Source organism: Beta vulgaris, chromosome 2 (genome assembly GCF_026745355.1).
Source record: "Beta vulgaris subsp. vulgaris cultivar EL10 chromosome 2, EL10.2, whole genome shotgun sequence".
Classification (NCBI taxonomy): domain Eukaryota; kingdom Viridiplantae; phylum Streptophyta; class Magnoliopsida; order Caryophyllales; family Amaranthaceae; genus Beta; species Beta vulgaris.
In genome coordinates this window covers 42,130,317-42,148,491 of record NC_079203.1, presented here as the reverse complement: position 1 = coordinate 42,148,491, position 18,175 = coordinate 42,130,317, and the positions used below count along the sequence as shown (strand labels likewise).

General features: G+C 36.8%; 1 pseudogene; it reads right to left on the bottom strand.

The window, feature by feature from the left end:
• Positions 1–7,707: 7,707 nt before the first annotated feature.
• On the bottom strand, positions 7,708–17,081 carry LOC125495214 (spermidine hydroxycinnamoyl transferase-like; annotated as a pseudogene).
• Between the last annotated feature and the right edge of the window lie 1,094 nt (positions 17,082–18,175).

Here is an 18,175-nt window from a genome sequence, read left to right as displayed (position 1 = left end):
AAAGATAGCAACTAGTGGGCTTATACTCCACCTAGCTCTGCTAGTTGGATTTGAAAGAATATATGCATAGTTAAGGACATCTTTAAAGCTGCTTATAATAGTACTAGTAATTGAAGAAATGGAACTCATGCCTACACAGCAAAGGAAAGCTATAAATGGCTTAAAGGCCAATTTGAGAATGTGGGATGGCACTACTGGAACTGGAACAATATGAATGTTCCAAAACATGCTTTCATAGCATGGTTGGTAGCTTTAGCTAGAGTTAGAATCAGAGACAGACTGACAGCAGCTGATTTATGTATAAATACAAATTGTTTACTCTGTGATCAAGGGCAAGATAATTGTTTACATCTATTTTTCAGATGCATATTTAGCAGAACAATCAGTGCTTAGATTCTGCAGTGGTTGGGTATTACACTTGTTGGGGATGAATGTTTGTACACCACATGGAAGAAATGGGGAAGGAAGTAGAGAAGTAAACGCCAATAGAGAATTTGTTACATTGCTCTTACTGCTACTGTAACTATATTTGGCATGCAAGAAATCACTCCTTGTGGAATGTTGTAATTCTGATTCCCAGTAATGTAGTTAAGAATATCAAGATGGATGTCTGTATTACAGCTAGAACATGTGTAAATGACAAATAGTCTGCTAGTGAAAGAGAATGGTTAGATAGCTTATCAGGATGATGTTGTTGGCTGTCTAGATTACTCACTTGTGTTCTGTACTTGTGAGTGTAGTTTAAATGCTGAGGCTAGAATTGCTATTGTTTTTGGTAATATACTACTTACTGGTAGGCGTGTCGCGCACCTAACAAAAATAAATAACCTAACTAATCCTCCTAACTATGTAGTAGGGTAAGCCAGGGTCGATCCCACAGAGAGAAAGTTGTTCTATGATTAGCTCTTAATTAATGGTAAGACTAAAGGAGATTAATATCAATGATCGTCAAAAACTATACTAATCAATATATAAATAAAAGACTCTACAGTTAAGTATCCCCACTAGCACGAAATAATACAAAATAATTTCTACCCCAAACTAATAAATTAAATGTTCACAAGGAAAAGTACACCCTATAAAGTACCATAAACCTCTCCCGAGTATCTATGGCTTCTCTAATATGCATTCAAGCCTACTCCCGTGGAATCATGCAAATTAAAGACATTAAACACGCACTTTAACTTCCTAACAATCCATTCTACCTACTCCCGTGGAGAACTTCATGTCCTTAATTGAAATACTCAAATCCGTCAAAATCCAACTCCCGTTGTGATCAAGACAATGGAATCATAACAATACTAGTTATCCCTAATCTAGTATTGGTATGCACAATCAATTAAGCAAGAACAATTAACAATTAATATGAGAATTTAAAGAAACAATCATGAATTAAATCATACTAGGGTTAACTTAACCATAGATAAAAGAAACTACTCTATCATGAAATAAATAATGAAATCTAAAACTATGAAAGAAAACATAATTAAAGAAATCAATGAAAGAAACTAATAGAACTCATGAATTAATGAAAAAGAATAAAAACTAGGGTTTACACTAAAAACTAGAGAGAAAGAGGAGAAGAGAGAAAACTAAAACCTAAAACCTAAAATAACGTGAGAGGGGAGGAGGGAGAGAGAAAGAATGAAACCTATCTAAATAAATATTCAATAACCTAATATGAATTGGAAAGTAATTTACAAGATAAGGAGAATCTTAAATAAATCATTAATAAGCGGATTAGTGATCCGCGCGTACGCGTGGCATATTCCAGCAGAAACAGTGCAATCTTCCGAAAGGCATAACTCCTTGACTAAAAGTCTCCTCGGGGCGTGCCACCTATCGTTGGAAAGCTATTCAAGTCTAGTTTCCAAATATGCTGGAATTACTCGATTCTAAGAATCACACAAAAGTTATGATCAGAAGAGTAGACATGACTCCTTTTTCACATTTCTTCTAATGATTTTCCGCTTCGTTTTCGCTCAAATTCGTACTATAAAATATCTATGACGATCCTTATGCATTGTAGCTTCCTTCCAAGTGCTCCTAATCCTCAAGCTTAGCTATATCATCATCCAAAATACTTTCAATGCCTGAAATTCATCAAAAACAAGAAAACATACCGAATAGAATAGAAAAACATAACTTAAGAATATAATGCAATAATGAACTAAATATGAAACTAAATGCTCTAAAATGCAACCTAAATGCACTAAAAACTATATATAAAGACTTATCAAACTCCCCCAAGCTAAACCATTGCTTGTCCTCAAGCAATAAGACATAGACATCAGAAAAGTTAGACAACCTACAATATAGGACTACAACAGGGCTAAACACTCAATTGAAAACACAAGAGATATAATCACTACATAAACCAAGCATCGAAACAATCTCGAACAAAGCCGCATAGCATATCATGTATCGCAATCGACTCTCCAATCATACCACAAACCATCTCTCCCAAACTGGATTTAACCAAACCTGTCAGACCTCACTATAGTTATGTGCACTCAAATCTCTCATGTGTTTAAGGGATAAAAAATGACTCTCAACCTAAATCAGTCGACTCAGATGAAGCAAATACTCTTTAACTTTGACTTTTTGACTCACTTAATACTCAACAATACAATACATAATGATCAAGAGGACTTTTAAGGGTTGTAATGGGGCTGAGGTTAAAGGTATGGAAATAATTTGGGAATTGTGGTGGAAAAACCAAGAAGGGGGAGCATCATATAACTGAAAACATGACCATAAAAGTCACAACAACTCCTGCAACAACACAATCTCCAAATATAATCAACAACCTTTTTCACTTAAGAAATCAATCATAACCCTTTTTTATTTCACTTTATTCACAACTCTTTTTTTTCACTTCTTTTTCATTTCATTTTTCACCTTTTTTTTGTGTTTCTTTTTTTTTTTCAAACTTTCATTTCAATTTCCAAGCTCACTAAACATATTTTCCATCCTTCTAAACCACAAATAGAGCACTTTAATTCAATACAAACTGAACCAAAAATAATACTCGCTCCCCCAAGCTAGGCTTGGGACAAGAATCAAATGAGGCCAAGGCTTGTAATGTAGGTAACAATCAAAGTCAGAAAAGGCTCAGCGGGGCTAAAGGAAGGATAATATGAAAACAAGAATAACTCTGGAGCTAAGATCATCAAATGAAACGCCTCAATCATATCAAAATGTATGCACTATCAAATATCAAGGAGTACCAAGTCAAAGTCAAGATCAATGCAACAACGAGGAACTAATCACACATGAAAAACAAAAACTGACACAGATACGTCAGTTTATAGGCACAAAACTCACTTAGGTTAAGGTGTCTGCATAGTAATGTTAAATCGAGCCAGAGAGAGATCAATCAATCTTACCACAAACAATCAGTTGCGAAACAATCGTGCTATGAAGTATCATGAACAAGATGAGTGACACTTAACAGATGTAGTAAAATATCAACAAGGTTCTCAAAAAATTTTAGCAGTAGTCCCATAGATGCAACTAGAATGAGATGAAATCTAAGATGAGATGAAATATGCTAATGCAACTAAGAAAGCAGTACAATTTTTTTGGTTACACGTAAACTCCCACTCCTAATAAGCAGTACAAACCGTGCAACATCCTACGAAAGCAATGAAATCTACACTAGAAAACAGTAAAAGATAGAATATTCCTCCCCCAGGCTAGAATTTGCAGTGTCCTCACTGCATAAACCAGTTCAGAAAAGGAACGAAAACCAACCCCTGGAGCACCAAGTCACCAAAGTCGCCCACCAAAAGCCACAACACCACAAAAACCACACACAAATCTCGACAATCCAATAATTCAATCAATGGCTTCAAAAAGAATTCTCAGCAAGATGACATCCAAACAAAAATCCAAGCAAAAATTCGAACCTAAACAAGAGTACGAACAATATAAAATAGAAAGGCTCACAACCCAACGACGAGTCGAATAAGCTTTATAATCACATAGCACCACTCTTGGAAAACCAACTTGAACTAGTTTGTTGTCAACCGTCACAATCCTATAACAACCATTAATCAAAATGGAAAGAAGTGTTAGGAGAATGGGAAAATTAATAAGAAAAATAAAAGAAAAAGAAAATGAGAAAAAAAAATTTAAAAGATGAGAAAGTAAAGACAGCAAAACAAGAAACGAGAAGAGACGAGAAGAAATCAGGGGGGTGGGGATTTCGCGGCGGCTGCTGGACAGCGCATTAAGGTGGTGTGCGCAGGTGAGGTGGTCGGCGGCGGCAAGGCGGAGGGCAGGTGGGGATGAGAATTGGTGACGATGCGGCGATAGATGGGAGAAACGCCGGCGGGCCGGCAGAGGTGGTTTGTGAGAGAAACGGTGAAGAGAGCAGGGGATTGGGGGACGAAGATTGAAACAGGGGAGAAAGGGTTCGAAAGAGAGAATGGGGTGCTGTGCGTGTGGATGCCGGCGATGAGTCCGGTGGTAGTGCGCCGGTATTTTTTTTTTTTTTTTTTTTTTTTGGTGGTCGCCTGAGATGGTGACGTCACTGTCGTCGATGATGCTCCTCTGTCTCTCTCGACGTACTGCTGCGTCTTATCCCAAATTATTTTTTTTTTTTTTTTTGTTTTCTTTAAAATTCTTTTCAATTTCAACTTCCACCTACAATCACAAGAACCAACAACACACCAAAAACCACACACAAAGAATGAAAAAATAAAAGAGGAAAGAAAAGAAGAAAAAAAAAACTAAGTTAAAACTCGGGTTGCCTCCCGAAAAGCGCAAATTTAATCTTGCATGACCGTTTAAGATTAGTAGACCACTCATAATAGTTCAATGCTCGAAGAAGCTTATCATATGTTCCTGCAAACATCTCAGAGCATATTATATAACAGTGAAAAGGAAAAATGAAAAATGTTAGTCCTAAAAAATTATTAAAACTACAAAAAGAAAAATCAAACGAAAATTATATTTACAAGAAGAAAAAGAAAAATCGTTAGTCTTTTTACATGACTCAAAAGAAGGAAAAGAAACTAACTGTACATTATTTACATTATCATGAAAGTCATTCAAAAGGGGAAAAGAAGGAACGATGGAGGATATAATATAGGGGAAGAAGATATAATATCAAGTTTCTCAGAGAATGGAACATGAGACTCAAAAACAGTAGGTGACCGATAAAGACTCATAAATCACCTCACGCTCAACTTGACTTTCCTCCAAAGAGGAAATTTCAACCATGCTTCTTCCTCCTGCAAAACATCCATCACATTAGTCGTTCTTTCAATCTTTTCATCATCCCAATAGCTCTCATTTATTATCCACCCCTCATTATCATCATAAATAAACGGATCGGGGCTAGAATTCTGAGCAGATTGACATTCAAATTGGGAAGAGGGGTCGAAACCATCTATTAATGTCACATCACAAGAAGAAAAATCATGAGAAGTAGACTGACAATTAGAACAATAAGGGGTGGTGACATGTAAGTTTGGGGTGAAAGAGCAGATGAAGACATCTCCCACTCATAAGTATCTCTAGCCAACCACTCAATTAAATCCCAACAATAATCAGGCGATTGGAATAGAAATCCTCCATCACACATAGATTCTACCACCATCCTAGTTTCTTCATTTAACCCCTCATAAATCACTAGGCACATATCCCATAATTCAATTCCATGATTAGGACCTATAAAATCACCAAGTCTGTGATAGTATTTCCAAAACAATTCATTCTCATATTGAGGAAAAGAAAAAATTGCTCTAGAATTACTAGCATATACATGGGATTCACATAACATATGAGGTAATTCAGGAGAACTCATGCAAAAATTGGGAGGATTTTGATATGATGCATCAAAACTGTAAACATGAGAATTCCAAAAATTATTACTATGTTGCCTAGCAAAATAATTATCCCTATCATCAAAATAGCATGACTCCATGATACAAAAAAAAATTAAAAAAAAATAAATAAAAATATTCACAAAAAGGAAAAAAAATATATATACAATTTAGTCTCACCAACAATAAAAACTAACTAAAACAAAACCGTCTCCCCGGCAACGGCGCCAAAATTTGTAGGCGTGTCGCGCACCTAACAAAAATAAATAACCTAACTAATCCTCCTAACTATGTAGTAGGGTAAGTCAGAGTCGATCCCACAGAGAGAAAGTTGTTCTATGATTAGCTCTTAAATAATGGTAAGACTAAAGGAGATTAATATCAATGATGGTGGAATAAACTATACTAATCAATATATAAATAAAAGACTCTACAGTTAAGTATCCCCACTAGCACGAAATAATACAAAATAATTTCTACCCCAAACTAATAAATTAAATGTTCACAAGGAAAAGTACACCCTATAAAGTACCATAAACCTCTCCCGAGTATCTATGGCTTCTCTAATATGCATTCAAGCCTACTCCCGTGGAATCATGCAAATTAAAGACATTAAACACGGCACTTTAACTTCCTAACAATCCATTCTACCTACTCCCGTGGAGAACTTCATGTCCTTAATTGAAATACTCAAATCCGTCAAAATCCAACTCCCGTTGTGATCAAGACAATGGAATCATAACAATACTAGTTATCCCTAATCTAGTATTGGGATATGCACAATCAATTAAGCAAGAACAATTAACAATTAATATGAGAATTTAAAGAAACAATCATGAATTAAATCATACTAGGGTTAACTTAACCATAGATAAAAGAAACTACTCTATCATGAAATAAATAATGAAATCTAAAACTATAAAGAAAACATAATTAAAGAAATCAATGAAAGAAACTAATAAAACTCATGAATTAATGAAAAGAATAAAAACTAGGGTTTACACTAAAAACTAGAGAGAAAGAGAGAGAAGAGAAAACTAAAACCTAAAACCTAAAATAACGTGAGAGGGAGGAGGAGAGAGAAAGAATGAAAACCTATCTAAATAAATATTCAATAACCTAATATGACTTGGAAAGTAATTTACAAGATAAGGAAAATCTTAAATAAATCATTAATACCGGATTAGTGATCCGCGCGTACGCGTGGCAATTCCAGCAGAATCAGTGCAATCTTCCGAAAGGCATAACTCCTTGACTAAAAGTCTCCTCGGGGCGTGCCACCTATCGTTGGAAAGATCTTCAAGTCTAGTTTCCAAATATGCTGGAATTACTCGATTCTAAGAATCACATCAAAAGTTATGATCAGAAGAGTAGACATGACTCCTTTTTCACATTTCTTCTAATGATTTTCCGCTTCGTTTTCGCTCAAATTCGTACTATAAAATATCTATGACGATCCTTATGCATTGTAGCTTCCTTCCAAGTGCTCCTAATCCTCAAGCTTAGCTAATCATATCCAAATACGTTTCAATGCCTGAAATTCATCAAAAACAAGAAAACATACCGAATAGAATAGAAAAACATAACTTAAGAATATAATGCAATAATGAAACTACATATGAAACTAAATGCTCTAAAATGCAACTAAATGCATCTAAAAACTATATATAAAAACGACTTATCACTTACATTTTACCAAAAAAAAAAACTTGATAATTGTTTTTTTTCCCATAACAAATATTTATATGCAAGTTTTAAACTTCCATCTGGTTTATAATTTATGAAAAGACAAAGAAAGATTAACTTATAAACTACATTAAATGAAATCATGTTGTTTTTTCTCACATAAAAAAGTCGCATGCTATAATTATAATGTGAAACAGAACACAAGGTTTTTAAAACACCTAGAATTTTCTTTTACTTCTTTTTTGGAGTCGAAGAACACTTTAGATTTCCTAGAAGAATGGAGAAAACATTTTCTTCGACATCTTTCCATATGCATGCCTTAACTCCAATTTACACAATGGGAGAGGTTATATATTTCACAAGCTTTTCGTTAGGTTGCAAGCACACACCAACTACCAAGGATCCGTCGTTCTTATAAGGAGAAAGATGAATATCACCATCACAAGTTTGGACTATAGGAGGTCCCATATGTATCTCCTTTCCCCATCCAAAGTCTACTCCATGACTCGAAAGGTTTAACCAACTTACAACCGTTATGTTATGATCACCATACGCTGGACCTTCCATTATTCCCCTATCATCAATGTATTGATACTTGGTTAGGTTTTTCTGTTTTTTCAAGAACTCGATGCTTGCTAAGATATACTCATTAGTCACCTTCTGGATCGCCTCCCTGACTATACTACAAGCGTAGCTTAGTGGCCTTGAAATCAACTCCCCAACGCTGCTAGATATTTCAGCATCAACTACAGCATTTCCAAAGAAACTGCATACATATATATATAAATCATGTGATTGTTATTAGTAGTTATCTAGCAAAATCCCTACGGTTAGTTCCGTGTTGACGGTTATCAAGGAGTGTTCTTGTATAGAGTTACGGCTATCTTGCCTAAAAAACTTTCTGATGCTGATTTATTTTGGCTGAAATATATAGGTCTTTTTTTTTGTTTTGTTATGGTCATAGATAGTTTATGTTTAAACTGCCGGGTTAATGGTTGTTGTAAATTTGTAATTGGTATTAGGGTGGCTATTTGAACTTTGGTCTCATAGTTGTGCCGTGTGCGTGCCTTATTTTTTTGGAGCTTAATGGATAACATTAAAAAAAAAAATTAGATCAATAAACTAGTTGTTCATTATATATAAGGTATTTTGTATGAAAGGACTAATAAAACAGAAGTTTTGTATGAAAGGATTTAATAAAATTTATTTGTCTAAAAAAGACCTATTAACATACTTTTGGTTGTTAATAACAATCATTTTATGAATTTTAAGGTAAAACACCAAATTTCGAAATTGACTGCAGATGAGCTTAGATCAGTGAACTGTAAGATAAAAAGAAAGAAATGAAAGAGTCAATTTGAGTTAGAAAAAAGTCAACGCCCAAATTTGATATTTTGGTATGAAATTCATAAAATGGTTGTTGTTAACAACCGAAAGCAATAGGTTTTTTTAGACAATTTTTTTATTAGGTAATTCCCTATAAAACTTATGTTTTATTAGGTACTTCCTAATAAAAAACCCTTGTATATACTTTTATTACCTTGAAGGTAATGGTGGCTCCATTCGGTCATGTGCAGCAACAGCAACCATTAACGTTGACATATCCTCACTCTTGAGCTCGCGTGCCTTACAAACACATCTCCATACATGAGCTGCAACAACTTCAAACCGACTGTAAGGACGCCGCAGATGGTCCTTCACAATTTCCCGGTTACTAATACTATTAGCAACCTCCTTGAGCCTATTAATCATGTCCTTTGTCAATACAACAAAGGTTGGAGATACCTGCTTCCCCCACTTATCTTCACCTAAACGCAGCTGACTAAAGTAGTTCATCCGTTCACTCTGATCAATTACTGTTCTCTGATGAGCTTCAGCTCGCAAGATGCGACGATCGAGGAAAGGTGCTTCTTCTAGTGGCTTACCTAAGGCAAGCCTACCCCATTCCTTGATGAAATGGAATGCACTCCGCCCATCAGCAACGATGTGGGACATTGACATGCCAAGACTAAGGCCGCCGCATCTGAATCGAGTTATCTGCACTGCGAGCACAGGTAAGTCTTGGATTGGTTTCGTGTAATAACTCATGGGAACGAGAAGTTCGCGCAACTTTTTTTACAAGAGTAAAAATCACCAAAATCAGCCAGTTTCATGGAGACTCGACCTCGAAGAGCTCTGCTCCCATCGCATTACACTCGAGTTCGAATCGTCCTTCACCTTTGAAACTCAGTCGACCTGCCAATGGGTAAAATGGGACTAAGGCATGGCTAAGGATTCTTAAGGGTTTTCATGATTTTGTTGTTTGATGATTAAGCCATTCCTCTTTTGTTGGTTTATCGTAAAAGTATAAGACGGATGAATGTGTAATTACTGAAATTTGACAAGTTCTGATAAGGTAGAATGCCATTCCATGTTGGCTCAGCTGTTTGACTGTATACTTGGATTTCATTCTAATTATTGCCATGGCTTCTTTTTTTTTTTGGGTTCTTGATTAGCTGTTTTTTGCCATAAGGTCGAGTTACTTAATATAGCATTAAGAAGGATTGTCTAGTTGTAGCGACTCTCGTTTTTTTATAATTTCTATGATCGAGGGGACATCTGACTGGACCCAAAGGTCTATATCATAATTCTACATGTGAAACAGCTTCCTCTCTCTCTCTCTCTTTTTTTTTTTTTTTTTTTTTTTTTTTGTCAATCTCACAAATTTGATGATTAATATATGGATAATTTGTCTAAACAAGCTATATATGTATAATTTTTTTTTTTGAAAAACAACCTTTCACTACTATTCTGGAACTTTAAGACCTTAAAATTTTAATTTTTTGCGAGATATAATCTTGCCGTAAAATTTTTATTTTTTGCGAGATATAATCTTGCCGTAAAATTTTAATTTTTTGCCAGATACAACCTTGCCGTATTTTTATGCGTTGACTCACCAATTTTTGGCCTGGGTTTTTAATACATATTACTTATTTTTTATCCTTGCCACTTTTGATCGCCAGGTTGTGTTCTTCCCTTACTTCCTCTCTTGTAGCTTTTGAGCACTTGTAAAATTGGAAGGTATTTGCGATATCTCTAATCTCCTTGATAATGGAGGTTATATCCTTGTTGCAAGAAGGATACATGTTTGATGGAATTGATTATTTCTTGGCAATCCGTTTTAATTTCTATGTTCGCGCATCTCCACTGGAAGTCCTTCATAGCTTGTAATACCGCTTTCGCTTCTGCTTGTAATGGTGAGTGAGCCAATATTCTTTGGCTAAAAGAAGATAAAGTTGAAGTCCAGGCGATAGCAGCTTGCCATTCATTCTTTTCCTTTTTATCCTTCCACGAACCATCTGAACATATTACCTGAGTACTATGTTGGATTTGCTTACCTGTGCTCCACTCTTGTTTTTGATGATTATCTGATTTAGATTTGAACTTACTTGTCTCTTTCCCATGTTTTCGTTGCTGATAAATGTTCCTTCTGGCTTCTTCGGTATATGTGCATGGCGTTCAATGGGTTAGGCTTACCATCTTTAAACACTATCTCGTTTCTATGCATCTATGAAGGAAAAGGATTTCCATATGAGTGTCGTATTCCACTTGTTGTTCTCGTTCATCAGGTCAGCTACTGTATTGATATTTTGAGCCCTAACCACAGGAATGGTGGGGTTGTTGTCATTCCAGGCGTCAGTAAAGAGGTTGATATTCCTGCCATTTCCCAGTCACTTTCTTAGTCCTTCTATAAAAGTCGCGGAAGCTGTTAGCAGGCTCCGAAAAGCGAATGAGTAATTTTTTGGTTTCGAATTTTTTAGTGAGAGGCTTATTGGATCACCTTTGTACCTTGCCACATAGAGTCTGTTGATGAGTGAGTTTTTGTTTTTGTGGATCCGCTAGGCTTGGGTGAAGAGGAGGGCTTGGTTTATATGATTGATGTTTCGGAGGCCTAACCCTCCCTCCAATTTATGGCATTCCAGGACTTCCTTTGATCTCCAGTAGATTGGTTTTTTTATCAAAGGTGGACGCCCACCAGTATTTTAGGAATATTGAAGAGAGTTTTTTGGATATTTTTTGGGAGCAGGTAGATTGACAGGATATGGGAGGCTAGGTTGGTGAGGATTGTGTTTAGTAGGATTAGCTTTCCAGCTTGAGAGCTGTTCATAAATTTCCAAGACATTATTTTACTTATTGTTTTTGAGGAAATCTCGTTTAGAGAAGATGTTGTAAGACTATCGACTTCCATAGGGCAACCTAGATAGGTCTCTATATTTGTCTTGCTTACTACACCCAAGGGGCTTCTCATCATTCTGATGGATGTTGATGGAGTATTAGGACTGAAAATGACATGAGACTTGTCGAAGTTGACCATTTCTCCTGATTCTTCAAAGAAATCTTTCACCACCTTTTTCATAGACCAGCAATTTTGTGGTTTGGCTTTAAAAAATATTAGAGCGTCGTCTGCAAAAAAATAGATGAGAAATGTCTGGAGCATTTCTTGCTATTTTCAGGCCTTGAAGTTCTTTTTTATTCTGCAGCTTGGATAGGTTGCGAGAGAGAACTTCCATACATAAGATGAATATATAGGAAGATAAGGGGTCACCTTGTCTTAATCCTGTCTAGGAAAGAATTTCTCGAAGGCTTCTCCATTAACAAGGACTGCATAAGAAACTGTTGTGATGCATTGCATTATCCAGTTGATCCAAATCTCTGAGAAATTCATTCTTTTTAGGATGGCTTCAACAAAGTCCCACCTAATCCAATCATATGCTTTGCTTAGGTCGATTTTGAGGATTCTTGCGTAATTTTTCCCTGTTTCCCTTTTCCTCACCTAATTAGCAATTTCATGGGAAATGAAGCAGTTATCCATCATTTGTCTCCTCGGAACAAAAAAGGCATTTTGGAAGTCATCAACTAGATCTCCTAGGATTGACTTTAGTCTATTGACTATTGTTTTGGAGATGATCTTGTAGGATGTGTTACAAAGACTTATTGGTCTAAAGTCACTGATTAGTTGCGGAACGATCCTTTTTCGGGACAAGTGTTATGAATATGTGGTTTTGCTCTCTTAGCATATGGCCCCCAGATAGGAAAGCTTTTACGTTGTTTATCATATCAGTACCCACTTGTTCCCAATTCTTCTAAAAGAATGCTGAAGGCATCACGTCCGGACCTGGTGATTTGAGGGGGTGAGGGCTAAAGGCTGCTTCTTTGATCTTGCTGTCTAAGAAAGGTCTTGATAATATTTGGATGTGCTCTTCCAATAGAATAGGCATAGGCTCAAAGATTGGGTCCTGAGGAGAAGAGATTTTAGTCTCTTGGTTGTTGCTTTTGAAGAGTTCTTTGAAATTATTGACAAATAGCTCTTTTATTTGGCTTTTTTTTGTGCACCATCTGCCTTCATGATTTTTAATCGATTTGATCTAATTTCTTTCTTTCCTTGTCTTGACACTCTTGTAAAAGAAGCTTGAAGTCTGATCTCCTAATGCATCCCATCTCGATTTCGCTCTTTGTTTCCAGTAGGCAGTCTTTTCATAAATTATTGACTGCATACACTCCTTAAGCTTTACGATTTCTTCTGCTTAGTCCCTGGAATGATGCCTTTCTGGGCTATACTCAGAGTGTTGTTCATGAGTTCCCAGTTTATGTTATTTTTTTTCTTATAGTCAAGACGCCATTTTCTTATTTTTTTTTTACGGTCTGCTGTAACTTTCTCTACAGTTTGAAGGTGCTCAACCCTTTCACATTATTCGTCCATTTATTTCGGATTATTAGCTTGACCTCATCATGATCGAGGCACCAAGCTTCCAATTTGTAAGGTGTGGACTTCTTCTGGGTTTCCTGATTTTGTAGTTGAAGAATCATTGGGCTATGGTCTAAAAGGAGGATTGGGAGGTTCCATATTGAGGCTTCAGGATAGCTGTTTTTCCATCCTAGATTGCAAAAGGCTTTGTCTAATCTTTCGAAAATTGCCTCCTTATCGGTCCTGTTATTTGTCATGTGTAATTGACCCCATGATAATCAATGTCGAGGATATTATTTTTGAATTTCCAGTCTAGAAATTGTTTCGCCCCTTTGATCTTTTTTTATCCTCCCAGTTTCTCTTTCTTGTTTTCAACTTAATCAAAGTCTCCTAGAATTAGCCTATTTCCTTTGTGTTCGTCTAAGAGAAAGGATAGAGAGTTCCAAACTTGTTGTCTTCTAGGGAGGTTAGGGGTACCATAAACAAACGTAATATAGTACGAAAAGTTAGCCATATCCGTCGCATTACAAGTTAAGCTATTACATTCCTAGAAGCATCTAAAATTAAAACAACAACCCTTTGATTCCAACACAGGAATAGACTTCCACTGTTGTTATCAGCATTTACCCCCGTACACCCCGGAAACCCCAGCCTAGCAAAAATTGGTTCCAAACATGAAACCTCGCTTTTGGTTTCAGACAGAAAAATAAAGTCTACATTACTAAGCTTAGCCATACTGGAAATAAAGCTAATGACATTTGAGTCCAAGGTTTTTAGCCCTCTACAATTCCAACTTAGGATAGTCATATAATTCCAGAAGGTTGTGGGTCAGCCGCACCTTCAATTGACAACTCTGTGGGAAGAACTGTTGTGGTAGATATTGGCCTAGGGCTTAGATCTTCTTCTTCGCTGAGTCCAAACTTCAGAATAGACTTTTCCTTCGTCTTTTTTTGAATTTAATTCGTTTTGCTTTAGAGGGTGGATCTTCCAAAACTTCTGCTGGTGTTGTGTTTAGATCGAGGAAGTTAAAATCTTCCTGGCTTGATGAACCTGAGGTGGCAGATCTTATGTTTTGGGCTAAGAATCCCATTGACTTCCATCATCTTTGTCTCCTTTGTCTATTTTTGGAGATAGATTTAGAGGAAGAAGGGATCTCAGAATAAATCTTGTTCTCTATGTTTGGGGGCCAGAATATGGTAGATTGTTGTTGTTGGGGGGGTAGGTTAAGGTTGAAGTTGAACTCCATGTGTTGCTTGACAAAGTCCCACTCTTCTAAAGGGAATTCCGAAGGGGCCGAGGTATATGAGTTTTCTGACTGTGGAGAGTTTAAGGGGGGGGGGGATAAGAGTTGATTGTGGTTAACGTCAATGTTTTGGTGGGAGAGAAAATCGATGTTCAAGGGTTCTTCTATAGGGCAAGAATTTTGAATTGGGCCTTGAGTATGGAAAAACACAAACTTACCTAGTTCATCCCATTCAACAAAACTGAGGCTCTTGTGGTGGTCTGAGGATTTCCTTTTAGAAGGATAGTGGGCTTTGTTTTTGTCTGAGGGCTTCTTTCTTTCTGATCAGTTTTGGGCCTTGGCTCACGACCTTATGGTTTTGGACCAAAAGGGGTGTGGTCTTAACCATAGGAAAAGTTTAAGGCCCAACTTCAGCCATTGGGTCATTGATGACAATGAAGTCGTGTAGAGGTTCGAAACTATTATAGCAGTTAATAGGGCCTTCTTTGGGAGAATTTGGAGGATTTTTATAGCATGGCTCTTCCTGGCATGGTAAGTGGGAGGGAGAGTGGAAGATATTGTTAATCTCAAGGTAGGAGATGGACCCGAATGGAAACAAAGGGTCGTTGAAAGGGTCTCGAGGGATGTAGATTCTACCATATTCTTTTAGTAAGACATGGTTAAAGATTTCAGCGAGATTGGTGCTTTCGTAGGGTGGGAAAAAAAAAACTTGATGATCCAGGTGGGCAGAAAGGGAGTGAGATTCCATTCTTAGTCGGTTTTTTGAGTGGGAGTGGGACAGTTTGGATTTTTTGCTTTTTTTGGTGAAGAGGGTGTGGGGTAAAGGTGGACTTGAAAGTATGGTGTATAAATAGAGGTGGATAAGAGGTATAAGTGGCCAAGCAGATAGTTTGAAGTCAGTTTTTTCCATATTCTTTGAAGTGTCAGACAAGTGCTTGTGATTAGGTATAAAATCTGGCTTGGATAAGTAACTTAGTATAAGAGAAAGGCTAAAGCAATTTACAATACTAACCTAAGGAGGAGGAAAGGGTAGTATCGTAATCTCTATTAAGGAGTCGAGCTTGGTAAAGATATATATTGTTACCTGGATGTTTATCTGACACTGGTAGATCTTCTCTCTTTCTCTTATTTGCATTGAATACTCTGCTTCTCTTGAGCCAACCAAAGCTTCTTTGCTTTGAATTACCTTCCTCTATTGAATGCCGAAGGGTATGGTGGTTGGGAGGTTCATTACTTTGGTTCGAATCTCAATAGGTGTGATTTTTCTTTCTTTTCTTGGTCTGAACAGTGGAGTGTCTTAAGCTACCTGATCCCTTGGTTTTTCTTTTCTTGATTGGGCTGGACTGGTAGTAAACTTGGGTTTTGGACAATTTATAATTTTTTAATGGCTTGTACTCTCTTGGATCGTTTTTTTGGGTTGTGTGGAGGGAAGGAATGGTATTGGAGCTGAGGTTGAGTATATTCTCCTTTTCTTGTCTAGGGATAGGTGTAAAGGATTTTTGGCCTTTTTTTGGCGAACTTTGGTTTGATGATTCCTCTCTTTTTCTTTTAGGCGGTTGCGGAAAATTCTCACTTCTACTTCTCGACCCTTCCACCGAGTCTTGAGCTTCTCTATTATTGTTGTTTTCTTCGCCATGACCATTATTGTTGTTATCTGGATGGCTAATGTCACTTGATGAAAAAGAATGGTCGTCATTGTTGTTGTTGCCCGAGTTATCGTTTCCTCCTTTGTCTTCTGAGTTATCATTATTTTGGTCGGGCTCTAGGGTCAATTTCTGACGGGCTACCTCCTTCATCGTCTCTTTCCCAAGAATAATTAAGTAGGTTTATGAAAGTCGATCTATTCCTATCCACTCTTTTTAGGCCTATTAGTTTATTAGTGAAAAGAGGGTGAAAGGATTGGGCTGTGTAAGGGAGTTCGGTACCTCTCCCTACATTCTCCATTACAATCTTAAAATGCTTTTGTGCTGTTTCTATGGACATTCGACACTTTGGTCTTCTATGGCCTATTCGCCCACACTTGTTGCAGTAAACAAAGATCCCTTCATACCTGAAGTCTACCGAGTCTGGTTCCCCAGAATGATAGTCAATGAAGAAACCGGGGATAAGAGGGTTATTTACTGTTATGATAACTTTTGCTCTGATGATATCTTTAAATCCTGGAGAGGTGGATAAATTATCGAAATAGAGGACTTTTCCTATCTTATCTAGGGCGCTTCTAGCAACCTGTGGTTTATTGTAGATAAGGGGGCGGCCTTCTACTCTAACCCAGATATAGCATACTGAGTAAAGGTAAAAGAGTGGAAGGATGCTCTTGGTTTACATTTGTGAACAGAAAGAGTGCACCATCATAGCTTGCAGATCCTAGGGAATCTAGGTTGTCTCTATCTCTTACATCCAGACAGAAGAAGAAGAGTTTACCTATTTTCCTGATTGAAATTTCGTCGTGAGTTGTCCAACGGAGGAAGACCCAGTCTTGAATATCTCTAATCCGAAAATCTCGAAAGTCTTTAGCTTTTCCTATTACTGCATTGAGCAGTAGGCTATCTTCTGGGAATATATCACCTTCTAAAGGCCTCATGATTGGCCCCATTCTTCGCATTGTTCTTTCTGAAGAGTTGGTAAGGTTAATGGTTGGCGAGAAGGGATTTATGAGGGGAGGATTGATGTATGAGCTTGTGGTCGTTTGGGGGTTAGGAAGGTAGAATTAGGAAAATTCTTCTCTTAGCTTAGTGAGAGAAGCTATCTTCTAGAGAGAGAAAAAGCTTTTTTTGGTGGTGTCTAATAGCATCTTACTCCCTTCATTATTTTAGAAGAGACATTTTGCAATTTACAGTGTTTTTTTAGTTGAGATATGTGACCCTTTTTCCTTATATGCAAGTTCAGTCCACTATCTCTCTCTTAATTTACGCTAATCCTTTCTACCTTTTGCACTTGACCTTATCAATGCGCAAAATCAGAAGTCTCAATAAAATAGAAAACAGAGATGTACATGTAAATTTTTTATTTTTATCTATGAGTCTAAATTTAATAAATATTTTAAGGTAGCACATGAATAGTGTGAAATTCAGCATGTAACTCTTAAAGTATACAGAGGAAAAACATTCTTTCTTTTTAAGGAGTTTTGGACAATAAACATATCACAAAACCAACTTTTATAAAATAACCACCTTATATCAACTTTTGTTTAAATAACTACCTTATATAACCCAAAAAAATGCACCACCACTTTACAGTTTCGTTCATCAAAACTTTGATGGTAAGTAGTGTAGAGAGCTTAACTAGTTTATGGAACTTGGATTCAGGTTCTTCGTTTCATTCTTAGACCTATAAAAAAGTTATTTAAGAATTTGAGATATGTGAAGCTCGAAACGGTATAACTTGCAGATGATAGATCGTTGGAGGTTAAGGGAAAGGGACATATGAGCATTAAACTTGCAAGTGAGGACATGTTTTTAGTTGAAGGATGTCAAGTTCATCCCTGATTTGAATAAAAATATGATATCAACTAGTCAACTTGAAGTGTCCAGCTACAAAGTAGCGTTTGAGGGTGTTTCCTGGAAAGTTGCTAAGGATGCTATTGTAGTAGATCAAGGTGCAAGTAGAGGAAAAATATATTCCATGGGAAACACGGCAAAGCTGGCTAAGGAAGGAATGTGGAAAACTTCAGAAGAGTGTCGATTTGTC